Here is a 27,378-nt window from a genome sequence, read left to right on the forward strand (position 1 = left end):
TACAAATTTCTTAAAGTTTGGTTAGCCTCAGGTCACTTGTTACTTTGGAAGGGAACATAAGAAATTCAATATTCAATGGGACAGAGTTATGGGACAAGTTGGTTAAAGGAAGATCTTACAGAAATACTAAAGAATAAATAACATTAGAGTTCGATGACCAGAGCACCCTAAGAGCTTCTTCAAATTAATAGGAGTAGCAAGACTCTTAGCATAATGCTTAACAAATGGCAAGCACAACACATGATGTCCTTATTGTCAACATAAAATCAGAAAATGACAGAACCCTGGGCAGGACAACTAAATTGTAAATCTTGTTTCTTTGGAGACTCGGGTTATAATGATGTTTTCCAGGGGCAGATGGGTCAAGGATATTTTACTAAAGCAGACATGTGAAAGAATGTATTGCAGAAGCAATAACATCCTTTCACCTGTGTGTGCAAACACTTGAAATGATGCATAATGTTTAGAAAGGATATAAATATGACCCTGCAGATAGTGGTAGCTCTAGCTTTGGTTCACCTTGCTCCACCTCACAGGTCTTTGTGGATGACATGCATGTACTGGTTGACCTTACATTACATTGCTGAGCTTCGCTTGTGGTGACTTCATAGAAAGAAATACACCAAGAAACTTCTCCTGAGGTTCCTGTGGCTTCTTGCAACTTCTGCAGACTCTGCCAATAGATGAACCTCCTGGTTTCTTCTAAATTTAGCTGCCCTTGCTGATTTGTGGTTGGTGTCTACCAAGTGGACTGGACTGTAGCTGCTGATTTGTGTTTGTGTTTGCTAGTGGACTGAACTAAGAAGATCACAGACTGGAATTGCCCCAAAGAACTATTTCTAAATATGTCCAATTCTTGCCCTCCCTGTATCCTAATAACTTTTGTTTCCACTACCTCTGGTCAGTGGTGGGCTACAGTGGAAGTTGAACCCTAACTAAAGTAGGTGATGAAAAATATATACCTACAGACAACAGGGGTAAGAATCCCTTCTAAGCCAGCTCTATATTCTTAATATGCATTTTACTTAGCTAATGTAGATGTTTGAATCATGGCAAATTAATTACATATATATTTAGATTATATATATGTAATTAATTACATATATATAATCTAAACTACATACTATATATAGTATACATTCTATATACTATATCCTCTCTTACTCTCTCCATCTCTCCCTCTCCCTCTGTCTCCCCTTCCTCCTTCTTCTTCTCTGTTTTCTTCTTGAAAATTAAGTATGATTGGTGTTTGATAAATAAATTTTATATTTTCACATTCCATATTTTTTCTATACTTGTAGGATAGGTTACACTTATGAAATTAATCATTAATGGCAATGTTTTTTCTTCCTTGTATGCTTCTTACCAACATGGAAGTTAACTTGTTTTATGCCTATGGTTAAAGAGATGGTTAAGAGGGCAAGAATGTCTGCTACCCTTGAGAGAACTTCAGTTCATTTCCAATCAATCACTCCAGTCAGTTCACAATCTTATTTAACTAAAGCTCCAAGCTCCATTTCCACCTTCTGGACTGTGTGAGCACCCACCCTCATGTACACACACACACACACACACACACACACACACACACACACACACAGAGAGAGAGAGAGAGAGAGAGAGAGAGAGAGAGAGAGAGACAGAGACAGAGACAGAGACAGAGACAGAGACAGAGACAGAGACAGAGACAGAGACAGAAACAGAAACAGAGACAGAGAGAATCTATCTATCGATCTATCTATCTATCTATCTATCTGTCTGTCTGTCTGTCTGTCTATCTATCTATCTGTCTATCTATCTATTTATTTATTTAGGTTTTTCAAGACAGGGTTTCTCTGTATAGCCCTGGCTATCCTGAAACTCACTCCATAGACCAGGCTGGCCTCGAACTCAGAAATCTGCCTGCCTCTGCCTTCCAAGTGCTGGGATGAAAGGTGTGCACCACCACTCCCCGGCAAGAGAGAATTTAAATCAAATTTCTACAAATAAATATTGTAATCCGAGCAGTTTTTAAACAATTAAAACTTGTCATTAATAAGCAAGTGTTCATTAGTTATATTTTTACTTTGCCAACTATTTTCAAATGGAAATCACTTAATTAGCACCTGATCTCCAAGGACATAATAGATATATTTCTATTAGTTACAGTAAGTGCAAATGTGAGGTAATACCTATGCATAGGGTAAAGTTCTTCACAAGAAAACACACTACATATTGTTTCCTTTGATTATATTTCAATCGCCCCAAAGATTGCAGCATCTCTGTAAAATCTGTGCAATTACCTCTTAGATTATTGTTTAAATATTTTAATTTTGTCGTTATTGCCATAGGTTCCACTTCAATAAATCACTTCACCTAATAAGCTTTTCCAAGACCACACTGTAGGTTCTGGTGCCTTACCCCTGTGATAACATGGGAAAAGATCAGTTTATTTGTCATAGTTTGAATGATGTTGCAACATCACGTTCAAGGCAGGTGATGCGGCAACTTCTGTGGTTTTAAGAAGTTGTGATATCAGAAAACAAAATTGTTTCCAAGCTACATTAGTGTGATCACAAACTATAAATATCTTCTTCCTTCTTCACCCTAATCATTTGAACAGACAATGATATTTTCACTAATGCATTTTGTGTGTGATGAATTTGCTCCTCCACATGTCAGTCTTGAAAATAGAAAAAAAAAAAAAAAAAAAAAAATCAAAAAGCCCTTACAAAAAAAAAAAAAAAAAAAAAAAAAAAAAAGATCAGCGGATTTCTGAGATTTTTGTGTCTGTCAATTTTTACACTATACTTCCTTTTATAGCCCTAAAGCACGAAAAGATGAGGACCCATCTGCTTCAACCACTGTATTTCCTCCTTGCTTATCACTCTCCAAAAAATACAAAGATTAAAATGACATTTTAGGTTTTTCCCAGTGAAGCCATCCTGCCTAGCATGTCTACATGCCCCTCTGTAGATATGATGCTATTCTCACCTATTATCTGCCTATATGTGCTTTCCTAACAGGATATTTTGTCAACTTTTCAGTTTATCTTAAATGCCCTTTGCCTCCGCTATTCTGGTTTTTCCTCTCTGACAAAATGTTACTGAGACTTTACAATGGGGCACATATGCTAATTTCTATGGAAAGTCTTCACTAATTCTACCCCAAGTTAGTTTAATTTTTTTTCTTATTTCTTAGTTCTTGTTCATATGAAAAAGAATCAGACTTATTTATTTCCCTTAAATTATCTGAGTCAACACTAAAATGTAAATAGATCTGGATTTGAATATGAGTATTACATCATGATTGTTTCCACTCGTTGATAAAAGTAATCTATCCAGGTGTTATAAGAAGTATTCATGCCATATATACCTCACTCCATCAATAACAAAATGTCCTAAACTAGATATCTTATAAACAACAGTAACTTATTTCTCATAGTATGGCATCTGGGAAGTCGAATTTAATGAATTCTTTGTCCCAGTTGTTGGTGCCTCCATGATTCATCCCTACATAGTAAAAGATCAAACCCTGGCCTTTTTTTTTTTTTTTTTGATTATTTTGTGTATTTACATTTCAAATTGTCCACCTTCCTGGTATCCACTCTGAAACCCCTCCCATCCTGCCCCCCAATTTGCCTCTATGGGGGTTCTCCCCCATCCATCCACCCACTCCCACTTCACCTCTATAGCATCCCATTTTGATGGGGCAGCAAGCCTCCCCTCCCATTGATGCCAGATAAGACAATCTTCTGCTACATATGTAGCAGGAGCCATGGGCCTACCCATATATACCCCTTGGTTGGTGGTTTAGTACATGGGATCTCTGAGGAGTCCATTTAGTTGATATTGTTATTCTTCCTTTGAGTTTGCAATCGACTACAGCCCCTTCAATCCTTCCCTATTTTTTCCATTAGGGTCCTTGCTGATATATATATCAGCAGAGGACTCTTTGAATGGGAAAATAAGCTTAATAGAAGATCAGAATTATAAGTTCTTTCTGATAATGGAAGACTGGATACCCATATATGGGGAGGTAAGGTATTTTGATCATTTCTGATTTCATCCACAGCTTGACAAATGGTTTTCTACTACTTGAGACACTCAAAGATCCTATTGAATAAATGAACTGATGATCAAATATAAAATTGTAAGAATGTGAAGTGTTCAAAAGATATTGCTCACTGTTAGTTAAACAACTACTATTATGACAGCTCTAAAGTCATTGAAAACTGACTGAGGGTAACAGTTTCTCTCACTCTCTAATGCTTTTCTTAATTTTATAACTGGAAGTGTTAAAATAGAGGTTTGTTTTTCAAATCGAGGTTTCGTTTTTTAACTTTGTGTTATGGAGGATATAAAACAATGGGTATTAAAATTAGAACAAGGTCAGATATCTTTTTGTTCTCATAACATCTTCATGACTTCGGAGATGATATCAAAACCTCTAGAACTTCAGCTTTCTCATTAAAATAAAAATAATAATTTCTATACCATAATGAACTATGGCAATTATGTAACTCAAAATATACAGTTTAGACCACTTGGGGAAACCATGGCATTAAATTTTCCTGCCATTATTATTGACAGGAATTTTCTTTTCTCTGTGCTCATTCATCTACTAAAGTCTAATTTGCCTAAAATAGAAAGTTTTCATTTGGATAACACTATCTTTTTCCCTGTTTTATTTTCTGTCTTGAAATTAATTTACTTCTTATTTATCCTTTGAAAATAATATAGACAAATTCAATGTATCTTGTTTGTATCTGTCTTTACTTGTGTAGGTAATCACAGCTGTTGCAATGTTATATATGCAATAGACATTTCATGTCCATAGAACGTTATCTCACTGCTCACCTCCTTATCTCCCCATCTTACTGGCTCTTACAACTTTCCACCCTATTTTACAGAGTGTTCTCTGAGACTCATAAGGTAGGGTTAATGTAAACGCTTCATTATCTAGAGCTAAGCACTCACATTTGCTTATTCTCAGAACTTCAAAGAAATATGTGTCTTTTCATGAACCATTATCCACTGCAATAATAAACTTCTCAGGCCAAGGAAAAAGATTGCACGAGCCTGTAAATATAAACATAAATATTTAGAAGATGGTTAAATGACAGAAAAATTTAGCAAACCAATATCAATAGGTCTTCCATATGATTTTATTAGCTATGGACTTGACTATAGTTACAGTACCAAGTATGAAGTCCCTCCTGTGGACCAGACCTCTATTCTAAACAAGAAACACAATTGATTACTCCCATAAACATTCTTACCTATTGCATCAATGGTCATATTTTTCCTAATAGATCCATTTTGTTGTATGCAGATCTCAGCACTGGAAAAGACAAATTGATGTCTCCTCTTGCTCTCACTAAGGACCCCGAATAGCACCTTTCAGCAATAAAAAGTGCTAGCCAGCTGGGAGGAAGCTTCCTAGTCAGAACCAACTTGTATAGTACCATAAAAATATGTGTCTTGTCTTTAACAATAGCTTCTTGCCATCTAATTATGGTAGTGAATCAAGGGCAATGCCAGGAACCTCATTGACAAATTATTTGTAGGGAAGTAACACATGCCTAGCATACCTTCTGGGAACACCACTTTTTATTAAACTAATGTACTACTGTTCATATTCATATATATGAAGATAGTGTAAAGAATGGCATTTCATAAGGCTACCTATAAGCTTTGGTTCATTACCCCCACATCATATTCCTGTTCCCACCATCTCTTAAACCTTCACAACCAAGGATTTTGTCACATTTTTATTATGTCACACATTCTATTATATCATATAAGTTTACTATCCTATCTTACTCTATACTTTTAAGTCACAACATGCACTTTTTATTTTTGTTGAGAATTCTCTGGTTCCTCATTTCCCTATATCCATCACTCTACTACTGGTCAACTGTGTTCTCCAAATATACTTTCATTTCAGCTGTATCCTAGTATCTTACCTTACTAAATTACCACATTTCTGGCAATGGCCTGTTTCTAGATTCTAACAACATATTCCTACATGTTAAATACATAAAACAAAATATTTAAAGCCAAGGCACTCCTGAGAGCTAAGAGAGATAACATGTCATGTTTGTCATTTGGAACCTGGGCTATATTGCTTAGTATGTCCTTTGTTTTCAGTTAAATCATAAAATTTAATTATCTATTTTTGTCTACACTTGAGTAATACTCCATTGTATAAAATTAGACTTTTTTCCATTTGTAAGCCGATGAATAACTAGATTGCTTACTTACTTCCTGCCTACTATATATTGTAAATAAAAGAATAGTATTATTGTAAATAATATTCTATATTCCAATATCAAATCTTTTTAATATAGTACCATGTGTGGCATAGATAGATAATATGGTAGATTTGTTTCTAGTTTTTTAGTGAACCTTCAGACTAATTTCTGGAGGGCTACCCTAGTTTACATTTTCATCAATAATGTATAAGTGTTCCCATTGCCTTACATCCTTGCCAATTGTTATCATCTGTATTGTGAATATGCCCATTCTGACAAGGAAATGCAAAGGGTGTGGGACTTCTTATTAAAAATTTTTCTATCCATTTATATTTCTTCTCATGAGATTGTTCTGCTCAGTTCCAGAGTCCACTCAACTTTAAAAGTTAAGTTAATTTCTTGGTGTTTATTTTTTAAATCTTTGCATATGGTAGATAGCAATCTCTGTCATATGTGTTGCTGGCAAAGATGTTCTCTTACTTTGTGAGCTGGATCCCAGCTGGATTACCCTATTCCTTTACTGAACAGAAACTTTTGGGTTTCAAGATGCTCTTTTCATCAGTTGTTCTATATATTTTCTGAGTTATTATAGTCATTTTTAAAGTGTCTTTACCTGTGCCTACAATTTGAAGGCTGCCTTCTCTAACAGTTCTGGGATAGCATGAAGACCATCATTTTATTTATTAGAAAGAGGAGAATAACATAAGACTCTATTTCATTCATCAGCTTCTGGATCATAACTCAATAATCTCTAGGACTTTCCATGTCACCAAGTATGACTAGATGGCTTCCAGTACAGAGCTTGAGGACACAGTCTCACTGTGCTGTCTTCTATCAGGCCCATGAAACTTATTCCTATTCAGATAGTTCTTAGACAGCAAACATGATGTTCTGAATTCTTATCCCCTGTTCAGGTGAGCCTACACTCAGTTACAGTCCATACTATAAAAGGTTTCTTCCATCATTCTATGCTTATGTATATTAGCTTAGTTTGAAACTGGAATCAAATGTTGACTTTCCATCTTCATGCATTCATCGAGAATTAAATAACCTTGTTTTAAATTTCAGCCTAAGGACTGTTTATTTTACTCCTCAAAGAGTGTCTTGAAAAAATGCAACTGTGTTTCACTATCACAGACACTATCATGAGGAAAAAAAAGAGTTAAAGTCTCTCAGACAAGCCTGGCATGGTAGCATAGTATATGTATTTGAATATAGGTTTATATTTTTTAAAAAATGAATAGAATTATGCTATCTCTTAAATTTGAAAAATATATTGTATATGTCAATATTCTAAGGACATTCAGAACATAGTGTAGTGGGGACAAAAGAATGAGAAAGACAGGAAAAACTAAATTTGCTTGAGTCTGGTTCCCTCTTTTCCTCACACATTCTGAGACACAGAGTACAATATTTTTGTCAGATATCTTGGCATTAATCAGCCAAGGCAAGTGGACATAATAGAGAGATCATAGTTACTCTCCTTGGATTATTTACTCAAATCTCCATCTTCCTGGTCATCCCTATACAATTTTCTATTTCTCCTCTATTTCTGCAACGAACTGTTGTTCATCTGTATTTCATCAGACTTGTCACAGCATGTTTCATAGTGAGGCCTTTGTGTATATATCTAATCTCCTTTACTGGGTTCAGAATTCAATAAAACATTGACAGCAATTCCATTCAAGTTTTGTTTCTGGTATTCTGTTACATGGGTTCATATATGAAGAAGCTATTTGGTAAGTATAGAACTGAACTTAAAATAGTTAAATTGATTGTATTGACCAGGTTTTCTCTTGACCAGGATTTCTCTTCAAAATACATTATCCTGCAATATCCATAGAAATGTGAAGAAAAAGCATGGAAACACACGGATTTTTATTCAGTCACATAAGAGGAATGTGTTGCTGGGCAAGTGACTGCAACTACTTAACTCTTCTCCTTTTCATAAAATGAGGAATTAACCACTGTTTTGTAGATGTGTTCTGAAAATTATGACAAGAACACATACATAATATTTATCTCATGGGCGATGCCTTAATGTAAATGAGTGATACTTCCAATAACCCTGTAAGAACATGTAAACTAAGAACCACAATTATGTTTAGAGTGATGCCAAAATATTTTTTTGATTTTTTTTATTTGATTTTACGTGAATGAGTGTTTTGTCTGCATATATGTATGTGCGCCACATAAGTGAATGCTGTCCAGAGAGGTCAGAAGATTGTAAGGAATTCTCTGGAGCTGAAATTACAGATGACTGTAATCCACTCTGTGGGTATTGTGACCGAAGCCCATGTGCCCTGCAAGAGCAGCAAATTCTCTTAATCATTAATATATCTCTTTAATTCACCAGTGAGTTCTTTTTTAGTGGATTGTGGGAAAAGAGTGAGAAATGCTGACGAATCTAACTATAGTCTGTTGAGTGTTCATTGGTGTGGCCTCAATAATTGTGGGAAATTCCCCAAGCACACTGGAAGGACAGGAAACCAGGTGTAAATTAAGCCAAGGCTGTTAATTAATTTTGTTCTAGCTTGTTGCTTTTGATTAAAAGAAAAAAAATAGGATAGGGTAGGGAGCATTTGACAAGAACAAGAACATGAAGGTGGTACCCACATATGCTGGATTTAGATGCCAGTTTGCTAGACAATGATGACCTTTGAGAAACCACTGAAATATACAGTGGTAACCAGAACAAAAGACAGCATCCATAGAGAGCAGAAACGGCACCTAGGCACATGGTCTATTTGGTTCTATTCTGTGAAATCAACATTCCTCTTCCTTTCAAATATCACAGGATAACAAAGAAACTAGATTTTATTAGCAGATATCAATCATCCACCACTAATGTGGAGGTAATTTATCTGAACAGACACTTAAATAGGTTTATATTTTACTTTAATGGAGAATATTGTGTGAAAAAATAATAAAAGTCAGTTACTAGGGTAACACAGAAATCTTATACTGGTAACTATCATACTTTAAACATTCGTGATTCGTATTCTTATATCCCTTATATGGTAAAAAAAAATAAAAAGAGAAAGATAATGAATAACTAAAATTTGAGACCAGTCGTTCTTCTCATCGCAACAGTGTCTTGGGGCTATGTTAAAATTTATGAGTTTATTCAGTTTTTCCCCTAAAATTTTTTAAAATCTAGTTTACAGAAGAGAAACTAAAACAAGAAACTTCAGCTTTTGTACCAGCAACAAGATGACTGAGATACGATTTGATTTAAATCTATACATAGAATTACAGATGTACCTTAGACAAGAGATTCTGTTAAATAGGTAGCCAGGTTAAACAGAAGTCATGGCAAGATAATGCAATGGCATAAACTGTTTCATTTTTCATTACATTCTTTTAGAAAAGGATATTTTTATACTAAAAAATGTTTGTATCTTAGAATGGAATTAGAACACACCTACTGAACACTACACTATATCAGATGATATACACAGTCTCATACTAGTGCTTGGCACCTAGCAAGTGCTCAGCAAAATGTAATATGGGAAGTATTGCAGCAATTACATTAGTGTTGAATAGTAATGTTTTGATTAATGGATCCACTTATGTAATTGTTAGTGAATTAACAAAGTGATAAAAATTTAATCCATAAAGCAAAATTCTGAAATAGCTACAATAGAGAAAATGTAGGAGATCTTTGTGATGAGTAGTTTGTTAAGGAAAAGCTGGTCTTGAACTTGTTCCAAGTCATTCCCTCCCTCCCTCAGAACTCTCTGCTACATGGCATCATAGATTAAACATATGTCAATACAATGATTAAATTCATGTGTCAACTTGATTCCAGAACCTGACTCTAGATTAGTAATAAATGTGTCTCTGAGAATCTTCTTGGTAAGAGCACATGGATGCTCCTACACGAATGGGGCATCACAGAACTGGTTGATGGTCTGAATACTGCAAATGATGGAAGAAATTTGAATGTATTTTGATTGCATGAACTGAGACTTCAAACTATATTACAATGTCTTAAGAGCCAAATGCACATCCATCTAACTTTTCTGTCACCTGTTTTGATAGATACATTGACCAATGTACTTGGTTAAATCTCAAATTCCAACCTCTCTGAAAATTTAAGTTTTGTTTTCAGAATTTCACAAAAAGAGCTAAAGTCAACATTTGTTTTTACAAGAAATACTTGTATTTCAATTGGTCAAAGTGTAATAAAAATTTAGTTAAATGAACTGAATAATTAGTTTTTTAAACTTTATATGTCCCAGTACAGGGGAACACCAGGGCCAAGAAGTGGGAGTGGGTGGGTAGGGGAGCAGGGGGGTGGAGAGGGTATAGGGGATGTTGGGGATAACATTTGAAATGTAAATTAAGTAAATACCTAATAAAAAATTGAAAAAAACACTTACTTTTAGTAAGTGTTCAGTAGGCCCAGATATCAGATAAAATTGTAAATTAAAATTATTTTGGCATACCACCACACCTCAGACAGAATGGCTACTATCAATAAATAAATTTAAAAAAAGAAGGTTGAGGACAATGGGGAGAGAAAGGACCCACTAACTGTTTGCTGGTGGGAATTCAAATTAATACAAAAGTTGGGAAACTTAGGCCAGAGGTTTCTCAAAAACAGACAAAAATGAAACACACAAACACAAAGCAAAACAAAAATGGCTCAGCTATTTTATTCTAGGGCATATACTCAGAGAACTCCGTACTCAACATAAAAATATTTGCATGTTTATTGATTTTTATTCACCTTAGCAAAGCATTAGAACTGACCTATTTGCCTATCAACTGATGAAAGAATAATGAAAAAAATTTATACACACACAATATACACATATACATTACACATGTACATATGCATATATGAGAAAGACTGCATCTAATGCACATGAGTTATGGAAATGAGTATAAAGTTAATTGTTTTTCTTTTTAATTAATCATATTATTCTTTTACATTTCAAATGATACCCCCTTCCCAGCTACTCGTCCACAAATCCCCTGTCTCATCACCCATTCCCTCTCTCCCCTTTGCCTCTATGAGGATGCTCCTCTACCCACTCACCAATTCCTACCTCACCACTCCCGCATCCTCCTACACTGGGGCATCAAGCCTCCACAGGATCAAGGGCCTCCCCTTCCACTGATGTCAGATATGATCATCCTCAACTACATATGTATCTGAAGGCATGGGTCCCTTCATATATACTTTTTGGTTGTATGGTTTAGTCTCTGAGAGCTTTGGTTGGTCTGATTAATCGATATTGTTCTTCCTATGCAGTTGCAATTCCCCTTCAGCGCCTTCAGTCCTTTCCAATGAATTTTTGTTATTTTGATGCTACAATAGTATATAAATACATATTCTATAATGAAATATAAGATCCAATGTGTGACTCCACAGTTGTTAAGCTGAATGGCTATTATATCAGAATAGCAGCCCATTGAGCTACACAGTATTTGGGTATGGTTAATTTCTGTGGTAAACTTTATATATTTTATGTGCATTGATGTTTTGCTTGAATGTTTGTGTGAGGGTACAATATCTTCTAGCACTAGCGTTATAGACAGTTGTGACCTGCCATGTGGTTTTTAGAAATTAAAATCCAGGTTCTCTGGAAAAATAGCCAGTGCTCTTAACCAGCAAGTAATCTCTCCAGCTCCTATGATTAATTTTAAAAACAAACAAAAAGAAAAACAACACAAATCCAAATATTCCTGAAACAATTCCGGCAGTATTTTGTCAAAATTAAGACCTTTCACTCATTTAAGATAATATGCCTTTGGATATCTGTCTGTATGTGGAATATTAACACATTTAGAAAAATAACTAATTCAACAGGTCAAATATCACTTTTTCACATATATATATTTTTGTAAATCATATATATTTTATATACATGTATAAATCGTGTGTGTGTGTGTGTGTGTGTGTGTGTGTGTGTGTGTGTGTGAATGAGAGAGAGGGAAGGGGAGAAGCACAGGAAATGGGAGAAATGTGACACATAAACAAAGTTTTCTGAGCTGCCTCAAGAAATGGGAGATGATTACTTTGGTACAATTCCCAGAGGAAAGAAACCTGGAGGCTTTCAGCTTTATTTAAATTTTTGAGTTACACATACCAAACTCTGCTAGTTGTACAATCATGAAGCCCAAATACAGGAGAACAACATTGGCTCATAGTTTCAATAAATTTGTCACATGTAATATTCTGAATGCTTTGGGGTCTATGGTAATTTTTCCTTATTCATATTTGGTTCTATAAATTTGAGTCTACACTTTCATTTTATAATGCTTTTATATATTCTTTCAAACTTTCATGTTTTATTTTGATCATATTTCTCTGTCTCCCAATTCTACCTAGATCGTTTCCCACTTACTATGAACCCAATATCATGTTATTTCACTCTCTTAAATAAATGAAAACAACAAAATACAACCCAATTTGTGTTGGCTGAGCCGCCCCCCACACTGAGAATTGAATCTTACATGGAGAGTGGTTCATATACCCTGTGAAACACCACTGAAGAAAGATGATTTTGCCTCTTTGTTTTTTTTATTATATATTTTCTTCATTTACATTTCAAATGCTATCCCCAAAGCCCCCTATACCCTCCCCCTACCCTGTTCCCCAACTCACCCACTCCTGCTTCCTGGCCCTGGCATTCCCCTGTACTGGGGCCTCGCAATACCAAAGGTCTCTCCTCCCATTGATGGCCTACTAGGCCATCCTCTGCTACATATGCAACTAGAGACACAGCTCTGGGTGGTACTGGTTAGTTCATATGGTCGTTCTTCCCATAAGGTTGCAGACCCCTTTAGAGGAATGGTTACAGAAAATGTGGTACATTTACACAATGGAGAACTACTCAGCAATTAAAAACAATGAATTCATGAAATCCTTAGGCAAATGGATACATCTGGAGGATATTATCCTGAATGAGGTAACCTAACCACAAAAGAGCACACACGGTATGCACTCACAGATAAACAGATATTAGCCCAAAAACTTAGAATATCCAAGATACAATTTTCAAAATACATGAAACTCAGGAAGAAGGAAGACCAAAGACTTTCCCTCTTTGTGCTGCTATCAATTGCAAATAGGTTTTTGGCTAGGGCTCAAACTTTGCCACCATATTAGCATAGGTGTAAATGCAGAGCAGTACTCTTAGGGGGCTTGAGAACTGACTGACTCCATTGGCCTGGAATCATGTGTGACTGCAGATAGGTTTGGCCATGTAGGACAGTGTGGGTGGATGTCTGGGAAACTCCATAAGGAAATTTTCAATGTGCATGAAATCTATGAGCTAATAAAAATGATAAGAAACTCAATAGATATCCCTATGAAATCAGTTCAAAACCATCTGTACTGTGCAGTCAATGACTGCTTTTTATCTCTCTTTGCTACTTGTGTTTAATCTTAATTTAATACAAACACTGATTCTTTGGCAACAATGTGCTTTTTCAGTTAGAAGGTGGGCATATCAGTGCATTCTGTCACCTATACATAAGAGTCACCACTTGATATCAATGGCAGTCCCTTTACAGACATTATACTTGAGGCTATAGAGATTGCTCAGTGGTTCGGGCACTTGCTGTTCTTCCAGAGAAACTGGGTTCTGTTTCCATCATCCAACCAATGGCTTGCAACTCCAGTTCTAGCACGTCTAATGTTGTCTTCCGACCTCTGAACGTACCAGGTATACATGTGTGGTATGGACATACATGCAAGCGAAGCACTTATACACATAAAATAAAATTAAAAATCAAATTTTAACGTTCTTAATTAAAAACATATCAATGTGAAAGGGAATACCAATATTATTTATAAAGCTAGATAGGAAAAGTGTATAGAGAGCTACAAGTGTAATGGGTTCAGAATACACAAATGAATTCTACTTTAAAGATTTTATTTAATCCTCACAACAACCTTGGCATACAAGCCATATCTACATTACAGGAGAAGGAAAGCCAAACTTATTTTGGCTAACAAACATTGTCAAAATCTCATAGCTGGCTTATAAAATAGTCTTGCATGAATAGAAGATGGACAGAATGAGCTACAACTATAGCTAGAGACCATGTCTATGCATTTATTTACAATGCCCTATAGACACTTTTGTTGCTCATAGACAATTCAGTTCAATAAATTCTTTTGAATAAATCTATTTCTTAGAATGATGCAAAATGTTGAAACTCAGCTATTGTGGAATAATCAAAAAAAAAGAGAAGAAAGAAAGAAAGAAAGAAAGAAAGAAAGAAAGAAAGAAAGAAAGAAAGGGCAAAACATCTTTTTGTTGTTGTTGTTGTTGTTGTTGTTAACAAGAGATCTACATCTCTACCTGAACATATGTGCCAGAATGTGATTGGCAGCTGTGCCCAAGAAGGTAACTTTGCATTGTTCAAGTCCACTCCATTTTAAGCATTCAAATTTGTATGTTACTCTCTCAGGAATTACACTGAAAAACAGGGTGAGAAGTACAGCTAAACCCTCTCTGATCTTCCTCCTGAACTCAGTTCTATGAATAGAATTGTCTTTTCCCTAAGCTTTAATCAGTGTCTCACTGAGTAAGTACTGGTAATCAGATTTTTAATACTTTAACCCATTATATTTAATTGAGCTCTTTAAGTTACAGGAATAAATAGAAACGGATGAACCTTTAAAGCCTGCAGCACTAAATGTTATTTACCTAACTCACTTCAATGAATCAATATCGTAACTCTTTAAAAAAAAAGAAGACTTCAATTAAATGTATGGTGGTGGATCATTTCTCGCTGGCAATAATTATATGGGAGCATTTGAATCTCATCAGAAGGTCTAATTTGAAGTAATAAACCTTCTCACTAATCTTACACCTAAAGTCAACGGCCCTGTTCTAATGTTGATGGTAATGTAGAGCCTAAAATAACAGGGTGAAGAAAACTATTGCTCTAAATTACTTCTGTGCATGAGTGTAACCCAGACATATGAGAGAAATACTCTTTTCAGAGTTATGAAAAGGAGAATTTGTTTCAGTCCCAAATATTGAAGATGTCACTGAAGGTATCAGAACAATTTTAAGTCATGGGGTGGAATTTGAGCTACATTAGATGGCAGAGGTTAAACAGGTCAGGAATGATGGCATTACAGGAGACAACTAAGGCAAGCCAACAATATGGAGACCTTGTTGAAGGGACTTGAGCTAGCTCTAACATGACAAATATGACTCTGATGTGCATTATCCTTATCTCCCATTCCATTCCCTCTCCCTTGCTCAAAATTCTTCTATTGCATTCCTGATCAGAGCCCCCAAGATCTATTCCCTTATTTGTTCATTTCCTGTAATGCTGAGGACTAAGGTCCAGTTATCAATTATTGAATTTCAGCAATCAAAAGCTCCTTTTAGACCTCCTAAATAGAATGCCCAAATCCTAACATGAGCGTTCCTTCTTTATCTTTATAGACCACTGTTCCCATAAGCTATACCTGTCTTTTCTCTGTCCAGAGACACTCTTGGCCCTCCTTTCCAGGACAAATATCTGACCCTATCTCCCATGTTAACTTCCCTCTACTCTCTTCTCTATCTTCTTTCTTTGTCTTTCATTCCTTGCACTTTGATATTTTGAGGCAAATACATTGTTATGCTTGGGGTGTCCATTGTTCTTGGGGTGTCCTGAGCCAATAATGGTCTTTCACACATGACAATGGGGATGGGTTCCACCTTATTTAAACATGTGAAGGAAAAAAAGGATTAAAGAGAAGCCTAGTACTCTCTATTTATGAAGGTTTCCTGAGATATTTCAAATATTTCCAGAAAGATCTGAAATGCCTTGGTTATTTCCCAATTTAGTTATAAGAACAATTAAATGTAGACCAACTGGAGAATTCCATGAGTAGATCTTTGATTTATACAGAGTCAGTGCTACAATAAGTTGTACTGTGAGTCTGTAAGTTGTTCACAATTAGGTTACACTTTTGTTCTATTGACAGTGTCCTTTCCTTACAGAAGCTTTTCAGTTTCAAGAGATCCTATTTATCAATTGTTGGTCTTAGAGCCTGAGCCACTGATGTTCTGTTCAGGAATGAGACCATGAGGATAAGTCACCATGAAAACCAAGAAGAACAATACACACATACATGCATACATACATACATACAGACAGACAGACATACTTGCTGAAACTTTCATGTGACAATATTTTTCTTAGATAGAAGCAAATTCCATGTCTCCTTTTCCAAGATAAGAAGCCCATGGCAGGCCAAACTATAGATAACACTAAAGTCCAGTTTTATGAGAATTTGATGAGTCGATGAGTTTGAATGCTGTTACTTACAGAAATATGGGTGTGGGATGGCTCACAGTTGCAGAAAGTATTCAGTAAGAGTTGTAACATGTCTCTAGCTGCATATGTAGCAGAAGATGGCCTAATCAGCCATCACTGGGAAGAGAGGCCCCTTGGTCTTGCAAACTTTATATGACCCAGCACAAGGGAAGGCCTGGGCCAAGTAGTGGGAGTGGGTGGGTAGGGGAACAGGGGCGGGGGGGGGGTAATAGGGAACTTTCGGGATAGCATTTGAAATGTAAATAAAGAAAAAAAAAGAGTTGTAACATGAAGGCCTACTTCAGTATGTGTGACAACTCCTGAGAACCTGAGGCACACACAAGAGGTGTAAGCAAGTCAACAGATTGGAGCATGTTTTTTAACAAGCATCTTTGTTGGTCAAAAACACTTGCAAGCAGCTCTTTTGTTCACTACTTCTAAGCAGCTGCTCTGGTCTTAGAGTCTTCCTTTGAGAACACTCCTCAGCTGATTTCACTATTTATACAGTCTTGGGGGGGATTAGGGATCTAGTGAATCTGGTCAGTTTCAGGAAGTTCCTGGAGCAACTTTGAGTTGGTTACCATAGAGTTTAAGGAAGTGTCTTAATGGATAAAATATTTCTATCTGGGAGGAAACTGTTATACAACAGAGCTGTGGCAAGAGAAGTAAATTCTAAAACAATCTGAACTGGGATATCAGCAGCCCAGATCTGTGCGTTTTCTTTTCTGGTTTGTTTTTATAGTATCTAATTGTTTTTTCCTTTTTAAATGTTCATTTGTTTTCTAAGAATAAAGAACAAGAAAATATATGAATTTGAGTGAGCAGAGAGGTTGGGAGAACCTGAGAACAGTTTAAAGCCACAGAACCACAATCAATATTTTGTATGAAAACTACCTGTTTTGATTAAAAAAAAAAGAAGATAATCAGGATATATGTGAGTATCAGGATGGTTAGGATGTCATCCACATACTAATAGTGAATTCAGATTTGTTTTTGCAGGTTGAATGGCAATGAAACTCTGGGAGTGCTAAAGCAGTGTCTCTGAAGCATGACATAGATGCAGAATTACAGAATGGACCTTGCTTCAGTTTGATTGCTTCTTTATGCCTCTTGTTTGAGGGTATTGAGATTTGTGCATGAGATAAAGTGAAAAGGAGAAGAAAATATGTGATCTAGTGTGTTTATTTAGCATGCTTTATAGGTTAAGCATTTGTACTGACACATTGATATCAACTATCCTATTTAATGTTGTCAGTATCCATTGGAGGTTAGCAATATTCTACTGAAATGATGATCAGAGGTACTAAGTTATTCTCCCAGTATAACATAATTGAGATTCACTAGAGCCATCATTGGTGTTAGGTTGGGAATCATTTTTTTTTTCCTTTTATTCAGCTCAGCAATAGTTTATGTGTATTGGTGCTTTATGGGGGTTATTGGAATAAAAGACAATCTACACCCCTCAATACTTACAGTGATGAGAAACAAAGAATGTTAACTGGGAAAGGCTGTGATTTCAATATATGAAGGTGAATGTTTAACAAGACAGGTTCAGCCTGAAAATGGGATCAAAATACATTTCTGAAAGCTGGTGTTTTCAAGAAGCATCTTTCTGAAAACATCACTTTCAGCTGTCTTGCCAGAGTCAGAACTTGAAAGCCTTGCCCATTTTCCTTCACATTCAATTTCAGGATAAATTCTTGGAGGCCCACTCCAATTGTCCTCCCTCAACTCTTGCATGCCACTTGTCCTCGCTCAACTCTTGCATGCTTCTGTGCCTCTGTGCCTTTGTAAGACTCTAACCTAAAGCCCAAATCACTGCCACACTTCAAATGGTGAGTCTGGCCAACTCCACCCATGCCATCAGTCTTAGATTCTCATATCCTCTGAGATCCTCCCTGACACTATCAGGCAAATGCAAACAAATGCCATGACGAATTCAGGTTAAGAATGTTCCCGTGATAGAGTGCTTGTGATTTTAATCTCACATATAGAATCTAGAAGGCAGTACGCAGGCATTTCTATCTTTGCATCACAGTTCAGGGCATATGGGGAGCACTCTGTGTGGTAGTGACTGGGCATGCTGATAAAGGAGCATATCTTTTTAATATCTGTGAAAGTGCAAATCGTTGCTGGGTAGCATTGTGGGAAATGTTTTCCATGTGTCAGGAGCACATTTGTTTTGCATTTAGTCCATTACCATAATAATAGCTCTCCATTTGCAGCTTATGCATTTGAAAATAAATTGCCTTGCCTAGAAAATAGCAGGAAAAAATACTATTAAGTGACCATAATTGCTATTGCTTTAATATTCACCTGTATATTATGAAATCTGAAAAGAAAAATATTCTCTTAAAGAATTGAAATACTTAGTCTATTATTTAGTATGCTTTCTGGTGGAATGATATTTTTATATGAAATATTTTCCTATTCTACTGAACTCTTTTTTATTTAATGAGAATATGAATATATCCTAAGGTGGGCTTTAAAATGTAGCAAGACACACCAAGTGCCAAAAAAAATCTCAGCTCTAGAACTAAACCTCCACAAAAAGTGTGAATGAAAGCTTTGAGGACAAGGACTGGATGTGGCTGTGTTTCTCTCCTACTCAAATAAATTCATAAAAATGGCCCTAAATGCCAAGAATTTTTCATTTTCTGCAAAATCTTGACTAATCCATATTCCACCTAGTCATTAAGACACACTAATTTTGTGCACATTCTTCCATAATCTCTCCTACAAATCTTCTTGCTTTGTGCCATCTATCTCCTCTTACTGCCATTACCATGGGTCCATAGTTTATACTGACTGATGAGCCTCTCAGATTCAGGGACAGAGGCTAATCCATCCTGCATCCTTCAATGCTTGGTACATTGCCAATTCCACGGAAGTTCTACGTGAGTTGTAAAAGATAGATCCCAATCGCAGTTCTAATGAGCGGAATTAACTGAACAGACATAAAGGTTTTGATCTTAAACTAGATTTTAGGTTTGAAAAGGCTGAAAAGTATAAATTTTATATTCCTGGGGAATGAGGCCCATACAATTTTAAAAAACTATGCTGTCATTGTCAACATATTGTAGGAAAAAAATTTACTATATGTAATGTAAAATTGTTGGCACTACTACAAAAGCATTTTTCTCTCCTCATTTCCTGAAACACCTACTCTGTGTTTTAACAGCTAAGTGGATTTTACTCACCTCATACAAACATACAGCAATGGGAATCTTCATGTTTCATACCTTCTTTTTAGTATTTACATACAAAAATACTAAAAGTACTTTTCCCATTCAAAAAAATTTTTAACAGTTTCATGTATTTATTAAATGCATTTTAGTTATGCTCATCAACCACTCTCCTCTCATCCCTTCCAATCTACACACTCTCTCATGGTCACATCTCTCAAAAAATACCCTGATTTCTATGCATTTGACAAATGTGTCCTGTGTGTATTTGTGTGTGTGTGTGTGTGTGTGTGTGTGTGTGTGTGTGTCCCATTGAGTTTAGTTCAAAAGTTTCCTGAACATGATTTCAAAGTTATTCTGTGGGGAAAGGGACAAGGGTAACTTCTCTGTGACTATGCCATTAAAGAAATGACACTTTGTCTCCAAGGTTCTGGTTTCCTTTGTGTGGCTGCAATGAAATTTTGTGACCCAAAACAATTTAGTGGAGTAAAGGTTTGCTTTAGCTTAAAATTCCACGTGTTAGTTAGTCATTGAGGAGAGTCAAGGCAGGAGCTAGAGTAACTTCTGAAGGCAGACCTGCTTGCTGGTTATCATAAAACACGGACTCAACTAGATGTTAGACAGTTCAGGAACATCTGCCAATGAAATGCTGATACCCAGAATGGGCCGGGGACTCCTACTTAAATTTACAATCAAGATTATTTTACAGAGACATGCTTACAGGCCAATCTTATCTCAGCATGAACTCAACCTTATCTAGGCTCCCTTCTTAGATGACTCTGCATTATTTTGAATCAAAAGTTAAAGCTAATAAGAATACCCAAGATGCATTAAGTGCTGAGAACTCTGGGAAAGGTAGGGATGAGGCCTCATGGGCCTGCCTGTCCCTTATCTACAATGAAATATTGAGAGTCCCAATTTGCATATGTCTTATCAGATACCTGTGGCCATAGAAAGTCCATGAGTTACATTATATACAGAAGGTATCTTTTTCCAACAAGACCTTCATTCTTTTAATACCACTCTCCATATTCACTGAGCCATGAATCAAGTATGGCATCTATGTTAATTATTTCCTGTAGGATGGAGACTTTGCCTGTAGAAGAATAAATTTTTGGAGATGTATTCACAGTGGTAAAAGGGCATTATGACAAAAAAGTAAAGTTAGATTGCATAGAGATTTTAAAGCACTAAATAATGGTGGAAGTATTGACTTCTACCTTGATGGCAATAAGAAGATACTGAATATTTTGAACAGAAAAATAACATGAACTTGTGTTTTATAACAAAAACCACAATTGAAGAAACTCGAGTGTGAACACCAGAATTGTCTTTGTTGTTATTATTGTTAATAGATAAAGTAAATGTTTTATTATCTTATGCAGTTATTATGTATTTGTAGATTCCAAAAACTTATACGATTATTACAATTTCATGAGTAATAAAAATAACTACATGGATCTCCAAGGCTGAGAAATTCCTAATATTCATGTCAGTTAGTATGCCCCCTTGGAGGATGAGGTTTGTAACAGCCTGATACATAGGCTGCACATAGTCAAATTTTCCCAAATGTTACACTAAGACTGGTTGGAAAGCTGAACACCACTTAATATTAAGGCTGCCAGGCACACACCATCACAATATGGTTCAGACCTTTATATAATATAATGAAAATGCCCGTATCTCTTTGGTCTTTATCAAATCTGTAGCTAATATCTAACGATGAAAAATAGCAGAAATATCCAAATTAAAAACCATCTGTAAAATAACAGTATCATGTAAAACTATGGAAATAATCAAAATAAGAGGGAAAAAAAATCTAAAATATTTCCACTGCTAAGAATTAAGGAAACATAGCAACTACGTATTATGTAGTATACTTGCCACACTTTTGGCACTGAAAAAGATTATTAGATAAAAATAGAAGAACTATGGTGTATAAGACAGAGAGCACCATTAATTTAATGCAGATATCTTGGTTCATTCACTATACTAAATGCATCATTCTAATGTAGTAGAACCTGAATATGGGGTATATGTGAATTTCTGTATTTTCATTTCATCATTTCTATAAATCTGAAGCTACTGTAAAATGAATTTTAACTTTTACAGGAGTCTTCAGTCCAGGGTTTCCTTTGATTGCTCTCTCTCACTCTTTTTGTAATTCTGTTGGTTTTTCGAGACAGGATCTCTCTGTATAGCTGTGGCTGTCCTGGAACTCACGATGTAGACTAGGCTGGCCACGAACTCAGAAATCTGCCTGCCTCTGCCTCCTGAGTGCTGGGTTTAAAGGTGTGCACCACCATGCCTGGCCACTCTTTGTGTTTGTTTGTTTGTTTTTTTGGGGGGGAGGATGTTGTTGTTTTTTTTAAGAAGGACAATAGTTGAGATGGATTCAGACTCATCTCAATGTTTCAATTGCATTTTCAGTATCCCATGTCTAAAAACAGATATGTTCTCAGGAACTGGTAGTTGAAAGCTAAACCTGTGAATTCAGGAGGGCAAAGTTCACCCTTATATTTTCTCCTCTGAATGATTATTTTCCGCTGTGGTGCTGAGATTCTCCTGGAATGACCAATGACAGGAGCACCCATACTTCTCAGCTATTACCATATCCCTATGCTTGAACACTCAAATAGCCAAGCACAGTTGAAAATTATTGTCCTGGTGGTCTACTCATGCGTGACCGCCCATTTGCTGTGGGCCTTTCACTGCAGAGTGATGCAGTGTGTTTAAGATTCTCAATTTCACCATTTAAGAAGTATACAATATCTCTGGGTTCCCACTTCATAGTGATGGCCATCAAATACTATTTCAATTACCTACCTATATGCATGTTCTCCCAATTCATCCTGCAATTTTACTGGAACTGTGTCATGTCATAATCATTTTGGAATCCTTGTGTAGAGATGAGCACCTAATAGGTGTTGTGCCAAACAGGTTATAGGTACTCGATGTTTGCTGGATGACGGCATTGCATTAACAGATCACTTCCACAAGCTCACATTGATAACTGACTCACTCATAAGCAGATGTCAGTGAAAAAGAAAAGGAATGTTGCATTTACCTGGACTCGGGCTTACTAAACTCAGCTCAAAACCTCCAATAATGTAAAGTAGAAGTTTTGGTTTTGGTTTTGGTTTTGTTTCCTGGTACTGGCAATCCAACCCCTGACTTTATACATGTTAGGCAAACTAGTCCCTGCTCAGATAAATCCGCAGCCCTCTCTTTTTCCTTTTACCATTTCTATTTTCTTATAGAGTAGTATCAGTATTGTCATCAAGTTTGAATGGTGGAGAAGTTCTAGGAAATTAGGAGCTGAATATTGACTGGCTATCGAAGTTCAAAGCTAATCTTTGAAATTTCCAACCTCTCCATTCAGCTATGGTAGCTTCTGACTTTGGTATTCTGTATCACATAGCAAATTTAGATCTTATTGTGAAATGAACTTCATGAGCTATTTCATCTGTATCTTCTGGCCGAGGGCCTGAATGCTAAACACTAAGCCGCACAGCAATTCTTATCATAGACTATTGCCTCAGCAGGAGCACACAGGCTTTGTTATTTTTTTAAATTGAAGTCATTTCACAAGTTTAGTTCAGTCATTTGTTTCATGCCTGAGTGATTTGTAATAACTCTTTTTTTTTTTTTTTTTTTTTTTTTTTTGTATTCCCAAAATGGGAGCAATAAGAGAAAAATAAAGAAATCTTTCTGGGCCTATAATCCACTTTGAGAATATACTAAAATGAATTAGGCTACAGTCATATATTTTACTATATGTTGTTAATAAAGCACTTTTAATTTTTAGATTTATAAAGACAGGAGAGTCTAAACTAAGTTCAAAGGTCACTTTCCTCAGATCCCATGGGTCTGACCCTGTGCTTTTCAGACAGTAGATCTTTAGTTTATAGATTCTAGATTACTGTTGTGAACCAGTAATGTACCTGTCTTGTGTTTTCTAGTATTCATGATATGCAAAACAATTTGAAGTCAGCCAAAGAGTATAAGTTAGGATGGAATAGCAAGAGCTTAAATCTAAAATCAGAGATATTCTAGGAATCATTTTCTGAGCCAACTAAAGTAGCTTCTAGCCATTCTGCACTGTATCTCCTAACAAGACTAGATCAAATTCTGAAATGAAGCTCATGAGCTGCAGAGATGACTCGGGGTTTAAGAGCCTATGTTGGTACTGCATGCATGCAATGCTCTTAATATGCATGTAGGCCAAAAAGAAAACTACTCATACACATAAAATAAGGACAAAAAAAAGTTTAAAGTCGATCAGTAAACTGTTTTCAAACTTAAGACATGGATTTAATTTATTCAAAAATGTTTATTTTTTTTAAAGTAGGTCAAAATATATGGCATGTCCTTGCAATCAATTCACAGAGGAGACAGTGTCAGGCAAGTACCAGGGACTACATGGCCAACCAGGCTATTTAGAAAGTCCCAAGCCTGAGAGAGAACTTGTTACAGCAATCAAGGCAGACAACACTGAGGAACAACAGCTAAGGTTGTTCCTTGGCCTTCATGCTCTTACATGGGCCATGGGTAAGTATATACCCATGCTTACACATTAGTACACACTCACATGCACTCACACACACAAACACAGACATACACACAAACATGCACTCCGTGCACAGACTGCAACAGATAGAGCCAGAATGAACTAGGGAATCTGGCATGTTCATCCTTCCACAACTTTATCCTGCTCTCAGAGTCTCATCCAATTAGTTGACTGTGGATCTATGTTGGAATCCACTGTGGTGGAATGTCTACCATAATGGTCCATGAAGGCAGTGGGAGCATAGATGATGAGCCTTGTGAGTATGTATAATGAATGAACACACCCAGACCAGATAGCAGGAGCCAGATGAAAATTATGTCAGACTTATAAAGTTTTGTGGGACTGAGTAGGAACAACCAGGATGGGCTAAGGTCATTTAGGGTAACGAAATGCTTCATTGGCCTGGAAAACATTTCAGGACTCTTGGGAGAGATCCTTATCAGGAGAAAGAAAACTGATCCTGTACTCTAACTAAGGCTATGTGACATTCCTCAGGCAGAGGTATGTGTGAAGGCTTAGGATTCCACAGACAAGGTCAGAGGAGAAGCCCCATAAATGAACAGAGTATCTCATATTTCCCATATTGCACAGAGGCCAGAGGCTATCTGATCATGGTAGACCTTGACTTAGATTAGCAGAGTCTTCCCACAGTCCTTATTTTAAAATATTTCTCATTGTGTTACAAAGAAGATTTTTATATTGTTCATATTTTATTCATTTTAATTGTAGGAAATATATATGGGAAAAAATGGGAAGAAACAATACCTTTTACCCAGCTTTATGTACTTATATTATTTCATAATATTTATGCATTTTCCATGTTCTTTTTAGATATTTAAGGATAAATTATAATAAATCATGGAGGTTAAAACCTAATGACGTCAATGCATACTCTAAGAGCAGAAATTTATAAGTCATATTTATAAGACAACTAGGAATTTCAATAATATTTAAAATTATTTACTATACAACATCTTTATTTCAATTTTCTCAAATGACCCAAATGCACAAGGGCATGAAGTAGGAACAACAGATGGCTTTAGAACCTGTGGAATGTGGCCCATAGCTCACCATTTTCACATGGGTCAGCCTCTGTGTGGCAAGTCCCTGAGGAATATGTTTTCTGAAGATTTCATACTATTATGGAGTTCCATCCTGTTTGCTGCCCTGACGTCCCTCTAATCTAAGACTTTTATGAAAACGTTAAGGGGTTTTCCATCCCATCTCTGGCTAGTATCTCTGGCACTCAAAATAATAATGCTTGATCTCTTTCAGGTATTGCTGCTGACCCAGATAAACTTAGAAATGTACATTTTGGATAATGACCACCACCATTAGAACACATTCAGAATAATAGAATTGTTCATAAAATTAGATTGAGATGTTTTTACTACTGGCTCTGATGTAGAAATTTTTAGGAAACAATAGGAATTTCAGAAAGGCACACACATTAGTCAAGCTAGGGGCCATTTATGGTCAGGGAAAAAGAACAATGACAGCACTGGCTGACGTGACTCTCACTCAGGCTGGACTGGTGATAATTGATCTCTTATACCCATTTTTCCCTCAGCTTCCTGATATAATTTACTCAGAATTTATACGCATTTTGAGAACTTAAGGTAGATACGACTGATTCTTATATAAAAGTTTAGACTTTGTGATTCTTTTAAAATTATTTCAAGATTACTTTTAAAGATAAGTCATAAATTATTACTCCTTTCTTTTCTTTGAAACCACAAATTGGTGCCTACCAGTAAGGAAAACTAGCTGAGAAAACTACCTTGCTTGCTTAAACTTTATTAATATATAACAAATTATTTATTTACAAATGTTCTCAGAATTGATGATGGTTTTAGACTTGACTCTCTTTGATGTCTACAGGCAACTACTCTGTGCAGGGTGAAGAATCGTGTCTTTTTGGGGAACTTTACCATGCATCACTGTCTTGCTCCAGGTGTTACATGAAAAGCTTTCACTTTCCTCCCATTGTTCTTAGCTGTGGGTTTGTCTTCTGAGGCCTTTATTGTGCTAGGAATTCTTCTGCCTAATTTGGTAACTTTTTTAATCATAAAAGAATGTTGAACTTTGTCAAATAATTTTTCTCTAACTCAAAGAGTTTCAAATAAAGGCTATATCCTTTTAAATGTCATAAGATAGTCTTTGTGGACTTATTTTTCAAAGAGATTTTTTTTTGTCTCTCTCTCTCTCTCTCTCTCTCTCTCTCTCTCTCTCTCTCTGAAGGAAAAGAGCTAGTCCACACACTAATCCACTTGCTAATTAGCATGTTATGAGGGTAGTTAATGTATCCTGTGTGACAGAAAGAGGCTGCTGAGGAGGGGTGTGCTCTCAAGTAGCTCACATTACAGAGAAGACATAAGAAGCATATTTGAGAGAAGAACTTACTATTATCCTGTCATTTTACTAAAGATCAATTAAAATATATGACCTTTAGACTGCGATGGCTGACTTAATATGAAAATATTGATATTTCAATATGAGTAGAAGATCTTGTCCATAATCTCAGTAGATAAATAGTGAAATTACAATCAAACCCATCCTTCTCTCAAGTGATTTATTGTTGGTATTAAAAGGTTAAAATTAAAACCATATAAAGAGCAGGATTTCACATTTATAATTGCAGTATTTCCTATTTGAATACTTCTTTCTGAATACTAATGTGAACAGGGTGCTAAAGAAGAAATCAAGTTCAGTAATGAAATTCTTTAAGTCTTTTAAAACATATTCAGGAGAAATAAATGTCTAGATACAGAAGAATAGGTAGTAAAATGGAGGTGACTTATATTCTTACACGAATATACCATATTTATCTTTATAGTTTTGTGGAAGTGTTGTAAGGCAGTGTCTTCAGAGACAAACTGTCACCATCATCATGAAGTCAGTTAGATCTACTTTTGAAAGTCCATGGAAATGAGACCTGTGAGGTCTGGTATTCCATCCTAGAAGTAGAGAAAGGGAGAGTCATTGGACTTTCATCTGAGTCTTTGGCCACTTCTTTAGACAGTTGTTTTCAATTCTGTCCTAATTGCACATGGCGCTGAGGTCTTATGGAGAAACTAGTGTACATAATCAGATGTGAAAGTGAT

The sequence above is a fragment of the Mus pahari genome, chromosome 1 (assembly GCF_900095145.1).
Source record: "Mus pahari chromosome 1, PAHARI_EIJ_v1.1, whole genome shotgun sequence".
Lineage (NCBI taxonomy): Eukaryota > Metazoa > Chordata > Mammalia > Rodentia > Muridae > Mus > Mus pahari.